The sequence below is a fragment of the Eucyclogobius newberryi genome, unplaced genomic scaffold (genome assembly GCF_026437365.1).
Source record: "Eucyclogobius newberryi isolate DKJ021-1_F unplaced genomic scaffold, fEucNew1.0.hap1 SCAF_7, whole genome shotgun sequence".
Classification (NCBI taxonomy): domain Eukaryota; kingdom Metazoa; phylum Chordata; class Actinopteri; order Gobiiformes; family Gobiidae; genus Eucyclogobius; species Eucyclogobius newberryi.
The window spans coordinates 37,010,883-37,019,182 of record NW_027316389.1 but is presented as its reverse complement, the minus strand read 5'-3'; positions in this window follow the sequence as shown (position 1 = coordinate 37,019,182).

Sequence of the window (8,300 nt, the reverse complement as noted above, 5' to 3'; positions counted from 1 at the left end):
CAATAGACACAAAAACAGCTATAAATCCAAAACCTAATATTATAGACTCAAACTTTAAACTATATATTGTGTAGATTTACAGGTCCTACTTGCCCAGCAAAAAGGGTTTGAATAGCTCTTGCACTTTTTTCGAAACTCACAAACAACTGTTCATGGGCTGAAAAGGCTTTTGGAGCAATAAAACGTAAAAACTGCTATAACTCAAAAATGCAATAAGATAGGTTCAAACTTTAAAAGACATGTTGTGCAGATGTACAAGCCCCTCTTGCACAGAAAGTATGGGTTAGATATCTCTTGTAGTTTCTTCAGAACACACAAATTATCTGAAAATGCTTTTGAAGCAATAGACACAAAAACAGCTATAAATCCAAAACCTAATATGATAGACTCAAACTTTAAACTATATATTGTGTAGATTTACAGGTCCTACTTGCCCAGCAAAAAGGGTTTGAATAGCTCTTGCACTTTTTTCGAAACTCACAAACAACTGTTCATGGGCTGAAAAGGCTTTTGGAGCAATAAAAACGTAAAAACTGCTATAACTCAAAAATGCAATAAGATAGGTTCAAACTTTAAAAGACATGTTGTGCAGATGTACAAGCCCCTCTTGCACAGAAAGTATGGGTTAGATATCTCTTGCAGTTTCTTCAGAAAACACAAATTATGTGAAAATGCTTTTGTAGCAATAGACACAAAAACAGCTATAAATCCAAAACCCAATAAGATAGACTCAAACTTTAAACCATATATTGTGTAGATTTACAGGTCCTACTTGCCCAGCAAAAAGGGTTTGAATAGCTCTTGCACTTTTTTCAAAACTCACAAACAACTGTTCATGGGCTGAAAAGGCTTTTGGAGCAATAAAACAGTAAAAACTGCTCTAACTCAAAAATGCAATAAGATAGGTTCAAACTTTAAAAGACATGTTGTGCAGATGTACAAGCACCTCTTGCACAGAAAGTATGGGTTAGATATCTCTTCCAGTTTCTTCAGAAAACACAAATTATGTGAAAATGCTTTTGTAGCAATAGACACAAAAACAGCTATAAATCCAAAACCTAATATGATAGACTCAAACTTTAAACTATATATTGTGTAGATTTACAGGTCCTACTTGCCCAGCAAAAAGGGTTTGAATAGCTCTTGCACTTTTTTCGAAACTCACAAACAACTGTTCATGGGCTGAAAAGGCTTTTGGAGCAATAAAACGTAAAAACTGCTATAACTCAAAAATGCAATAAGATAGGTTCAAACTTTAAAAGACATGTTGTGCAGATGTACAAGCCCCTCTTGCACAGAAAGTATGGGTTAGATATCTCTTGTAGTTTCTTCAGAACACACAAATTATCTGAAAATGCTTTTGAAGCAATAGACACAAAAACAGCTATAAATCCAAAACCTAATATGATAGACTCAAACTTTAAACTATATATTGTGTAGATTTACAGGTCCTACTTGCCCAGCAAAAAGGGTTTGAATAGCTCTTGCACTTTTTTCGAAACTCACAAACAACTGTTCATGGGCTGAAAAGGCTTTTGGAGCAATAAAAACGTAAAAACTGCTATAACTCAAAAATGCAATAAGATAGGTTCAAACTTTAAAAGACATGTTGTGCAGATGTACAAGCCCCTCTTGCACAGAAAGTATGGGTTAGATATCTCTTGCAGTTTCTTCAGAAAACACAAATTATGTGAAAATGCTTTTGTAGCAATAGACACAAAAACAGCTATAAATCCAAAACCCAATATGATAGACTCAAACTTTAAACCATATATTGTGTAGATTTACAGGTCCTACTTGCCCAGCAAAAAGGGTTTGAATAGCTCTTGCCCTTTTTTCAAAACTCACAAACAACTGTTCATGGGCTGAAAAGGCTTTTGGAGCAATAAAACAGTAAAAACTGCTCTAACTCAAAAATGCAATAAGATAGGTTCAAACTTTAAAAGACATGTTGTGCAGATGTACAAGCACCTCTTGCACAGAAAGTATGGGTTAGATATCTCTTGCAGTTTCTTCAGAAAACACAAATTATGTGAAAATGATTTTGAAGCAATAGACACAAAAACAGCTATAAATCCAAAACTTAATATGATAGACTCAAACTTTAAACTATATATTGTGTAGATTTGCAGGTCCTACTTGCCCAGCAAAAAGGGTTTGAATAGCTCTTGCCCTTTTTTTCAAAACTCACAAACAACTGTTCATGGGCTGAAAAGGCTTTTGGAGCAATAAAACAGTAAAAACTGCTAGAACTAAAAAATGCAATAAGATAGGTTCAAACTTTAAAAGACATGTTGTGCAGATGTACAAGCCCCTCTTGCACAGAAAGTATGGGTTAGATATCTCTTGCAGTTTCTTCAGAAAACACAAATTATGTGAAAATGCTTTTGAAGCAATAGACACAAAAACAGCTATAAATCCAAAACCTAATATGTTAGACTCAAACTTTAAACTATATATTGTGTAGATTTACAGGTCCTACTTGCCCAGAAAAAAGGGTTTGAATAGCTCTTGCACTTTTTTCGAAACTCACAAACAACTGTTCATGGGCTGAAAAGGCTTTTGGAGCAATAAAAACGTAAAAACTGCTATAACTCAAAAATGCAATAAGATAGGTTCAAACTTTAAAAGACATGTTGTGCAGATGTACAAGCCCCTCTTGCACAGAAAGTATGGGTTGGATATCTCTTCCAGTTTCTTCAGAAAACACAAATTATGTGAAAATGCTTTTGTAGCAATAGACACAAAAACAGCTATAAATCCAAAACCTAATATGATAGACTCAAACTTTAAACTATATATTGTGTAGATTTACAGGTCCTACTTGCCCAGCAAAAAGGGTTTGAATAGCTCTTGCACTTTTTTCGAAACTCACAAACAACTGTTCATGGGCTGAAAAGGCTTTTGGAGCAATAAAACGTAAAAACTGCTATAACTCAAAAATGCAATAAGATAGGTTCAAACTTTAAAAGACATGTTGTGCAGATGTACAAGCCCCTCTTGCACAGAAAGTATGGGTTAGATATCTCTTGTAGTTTCTTCAGAACACACAAATTATCTGAAAATGCTTTTGAAGCAATAGACACAAAAACAGCTATAAATCCAAAACCTAATATGATAGACTCAAACTTTAAACTATATATTGTGTAGATTTACAGGTCCTACTTGCCCAGCAAAAAGGGTTTGAATAAATCTTGCACTTTTTTCGAAACTCACAAACAACTGTTCATGGGCTGAAAAGGCTTTTGGAGCAATAAAAACGTAAAAACTGCTATAACTCAAAAATGCAATAAGATAGGTTCAAACTTTAAAAGACATGTTGTGCAGATGTACAAGCCCCTCTTGCACAGAAAGTATGGGTTAGATATCTCTTGTAGTTTCTTCAGAACACACAAATTATCTGAAAATGCTTTTGAAGCAATAGACACAAAAACAGCTATAAATCCAAAACCTAATATGATAGACTCAAACTTTAAACTATATATTGTGTAGATTTACAGGTCCTACTTGCCCAGCAAAAAGGGTTCGAATAGCTCTTGCACTTTTTTTCGAAACTCACAAACAACTGTTCATGGGCTGAAAAGGCTTTTGGAGCAATAAAAACGTAAAAACTGCTATAACTTTAAAATGCAATAAGATAAGTTCAAACTTTAAAAGACATGTTGTGCAGATGTACAAGCCCCTCTTGCACAGAAAGTATGGGTTAGATATCTCTTGCAGTTTCTTCAGAAAACACAAATTATGTGAAAATGCTTTTGAAGCAATAGACACAAAAACAGCTATAAATCCAAAACCCAATATGATAGACTCAAACTTTAAACCATATATTGTGTAGATTTACAGGTCCTACTTGCCCAGCGAAAAGGGTTTGAATAGCTCTTGCCCTTTTTTCAAAACTCACAAACAACTGTTCATGGGCTGAAAAGGCTTTTGGAGCAATAAAACAGTAAAAACTGCTAGAACTCAAAAATACAATAAGATAGGTTCAAACTTTAAAAGACATGTTGTGCAGATGTACAAGCCCCTCTTGCACAGAAAGTATGGGTTAGATATCTCTTGCAGTTTCTTCAGAAAACACAAATTATGTGAAAATGCTTTTAAGCAATAGACACAAAAACAGCTATAAATCCAAAACCTAATATGATAGACTCAAACTTTAAACTATATATTGTGTAGATTTACAGGTCCTACTTGCCCAGCAAAAAGGGTTTGAATAGCTCTTGCACTTTTTTCAAAACTCACAAACAACTGTTCATGGGCTGAAAAGGCTTTTGGAGCAATAAAAACGTAAAAAACTGCTATAACTCAAAAATGCAATAAGATAGGTTCAAACTTTAAAAGACATGTTGTGCAGATGTACAAGCCCCTCTTGCACAGAAAGTATGGGTTAGATATCTCTTGCAGTTTCTTCAGAAAACACAAATTATGTGAAAATGATTTTGAAGCAATAGACACAAAAACAGCTATAAATCCAAAACCCAATATGATAGACTCAAACTTTAAACCATATATTGTGTAGATTTACAGGTCCTACTTGCCCAGCAAAAAGGGTTTGAATAGCTCTTGCACTTTTTTCGAAACTCACAAACAACTGTTCATGGGCTGAAAAGGCTTTTGGAGCAATAAAACGTAAAAACTGCTATAACTCAAAAATGCAATAAGATAGGTTCAAACTTTAAAAGACATGTTGTGCAGATGTACAAGCCCCTCTTGCACAGAAAGTATGGGTTAGATATCTCTTGTAGTTTCTTCAGAACACACAAATTATCTGAAAATGCTTTTGAAGCAATAGACACAAAAACAGCTATAAATCCAAAACCTAATATGATAGACTCAAACTTTAAACTATATATTGTGTAGATTTACAGGTCCTACTTGCCCAGCAAAAAGGGTTCGAATAGCTCTTGCACTTTTTTTCGAAACTCACAAACAACTGTTCATGGGCTGAAAAGGCTTTTGGAGCAATAAAAACGTAAAAACTGCTATAACTTTAAAATGCAATAAGATAAGTTCAAACTTTAAAAGACATGTTGTGCAGATGTACAAGCCCCTCTTGCACAGAAAGTATGGGTTAGATATCTCTTGCAGTTTCTTCAGAAAACACAAATTATGTGAAAATGCTTTTGAAGCAATAGACACAAAAACAGCTATAAATCCAAAACCCAATATGATAGACTCAAACTTTAAACCATATATTGTGTAGATTTACAGGTCCTACTTGCCCAGCGAAAAGGGTTTGAATAGCTCTTGCCCTTTTTTCAAAACTCACAAACAACTGTTCATGGGCTGAAAAGGCTTTTGGAGCAATAAAACAGTAAAAACTGCTAGAACTCAAAAATACAATAAGATAGGTTCAAACTTTAAAAGACATGTTGTGCAGATGTACAAGCCCCTCTTGCACAGAAAGTATGGGTTAGATATCTCTTGCAGTTTCTTCAGAAAACACAAATTATGTGAAAATGCTTTTAAGCAATAGACACAAAAACAGCTATAAATCCAAAACCTAATATGATAGACTCAAACTTTAAACTATATATTGTGTAGATTTACAGGTCCTACTTGCCCAGCAAAAAGGGTTTGAATAGCTCTTGCACTTTTTTCAAAACTCACAAACAACTGTTCATGGGCTGAAAAGGCTTTTGGAGCAATAAAAACGTAAAAAACTGCTATAACTCAAAAATGCAATAAGATAGGTTCAAACTTTAAAAGACATGTTGTGCAGATGTACAAGCCCCTCTTGCACAGAAAGTATGGGTTAGATATCTCTTGCAGTTTCTTCAGAAAACACAAATTATGTGAAAATGATTTTGAAGCAATAGACACAAAAACAGCTATAAATCCAAAACCCAATATGATAGACTCAAACTTTAAACCATATATTGTGTAGATTTACAGGTCCTACTTGCCCAGCAAAAAGGGTTTGAATAGCTCTTGCACTTTTTTCGAAACTCACAAACAACTGTTCATGGGCTGAAAAGGCTTTTGGAGCAATAAAACGTAAAAACTGCTATAACTCAAAAATGCAATAAGATAGGTTCAAACTTTAAAAGACATGTTGTGCAGATGTACAAGCACCTCTTGCACAGAAAGTATGGGTTAGATATCTCTTGCAGTTTCTTCAGAAAACACAAATTATGTGAAAATGATTTTGAAGCAATAGACACAAAAACAGCTATAAATCCAAAACTTAATATGATAGACTCAAACTTTAAACTATATATTGTGTAGATTTGCAGGTCCTACTTGCCCAGCAAAAAGGGTTTGAATAGCTCTTGCCCTTTTTTTCAAAACTCACAAACAACTGTTCATGGGCTGAAAAGGCTTTTGGAGCAATAAAACAGTAAAAACTGCTAGAACTAAAAAATGCAATAAGATAGGTTCAAACTTTAAAAGACATGTTGTGCAGATGTACAAGCCCCTCTTGCACAGAAAGTATGGGTTAGATATCTCTTGCAGTTTCTTCAGAAAACACAAATTATGTGAAAATGCTTTTGAAGCAATAGACACAAAAACAGCTATAAATCCAAAACCTAATATGTTAGACTCAAACTTTAAACTATATATTGTGTAGATTTACAGGTCCTACTTGCCCAGAAAAAAGGGTTTGAATAGCTCTTGCACTTTTTTCGAAACTCACAAACAACTGTTCATGGGCTGAAAAGGCTTTTGGAGCAATAAAAACGTAAAAACTGCTATAACTCAAAAATGCAATAAGATAGGTTCAAACTTTAAAAGACATGTTGTGCAGATGTACAAGCCCCTCTTGCACAGAAAGTATGGGTTGGATATCTCTTCCAGTTTCTTCAGAAAACACAAATTATGTGAAAATGCTTTTGTAGCAATAGACACAAAAACAGCTATAAATCCAAAACCTAATATGATAGACTCAAACTTTAAACTATATATTGTGTAGATTTACAGGTCCTACTTGCCCAGCAAAAAGGGTTTGAATAGCTCTTGCACTTTTTTCGAAACTCACAAACAACTGTTCATGGGCTGAAAAGGCTTTTGGAGCAATAAAACGTAAAAACTGCTATAACTCAAAAATGCAATAAGATAGGTTCAAACTTTAAAAGACATGTTGTGCAGATGTACAAGCCCCTCTTGCACAGAAAGTATGGGTTAGATATCTCTTGTAGTTTCTTCAGAACACACAAATTATCTGAAAATGCTTTTGAAGCAATAGACACAAAAACAGCTATAAATCCAAAACCTAATATGATAGACTCAAACTTTAAACTATATATTGTGTAGATTTACAGGTCCTACTTGCCCAGCAAAAAGGGTTTGAATAAATCTTGCACTTTTTTCGAAACTCACAAACAACTGTTCATGGGCTGAAAAGGCTTTTGGAGCAATAAAAACGTAAAAACTGCTATAACTCAAAAATGCAATAAGATAGGTTCAAACTTTAAAAGACATGTTGTGCAGATGTACAAGCCCCTATTGCACAGAAAGTATGGGTTAGATATCTCTTGCAGTTTCTTCAGAAAACACAAATTATGTGAAAATGCTTTTGTAGCAATAGACACAAAAACAGCTATAAATCCAAAACCCAATATGATAGACTCAAACTTTAAACCATATATTGTGTAGATTTACAGGTCCTACTTGCCCAGCAAAAAGGGTTTGAATAGCTCTTGCCCTTTTTTCAAAACTCACAAACAACTGTTCATGGGCTGAAAAGGCTTTTGGAGCAATAAAACAGTAAAAACTGCTCTAACTCAAAAATGCAATAAGATAGGTTCAAACTTTAAAAGACATGTTGTGCAGATGTACAAGCCCCTCTTGCACAGAAAGTATGGGTTAGATATCTCTTGTAGTTTCTTCAGAACACACAAATTATCTGAAAATGCTTTTGAAGCAATAGACACAAAAACAGCTATAAATCCAAAACCTAATATGATAGACTCAAACTTTAAACTATATATTGTGTAGATTTACAGGTCCTACTTGCCCAGCAAAAAGGGTTCGAATAGCTCTTGCACTTTTTTTCGAAACTCACAAACAACTGTTCATGGGCTGAAAAGGCTTTTGGAGCAATAAAAACGTAAAAACTGCTATAACTTTAAAATGCAATAAGATAAGTTCAAACTTTAAAAGACATGTTGTGCAGATGTACAAGCCCCTCTTGCACAGAAAGTATGGGTTAGATATCTCTTGCAGTTTCTTCAGAAAACACAAATTATGTGAAAATGCTTTTGAAGCAATAGACACAAAAACAGCTATAAATCCAAAACCCAATATGATAGACTCAAACTTTAAACCATATATTGTGTAGATTTACAGGTCCTACTTGC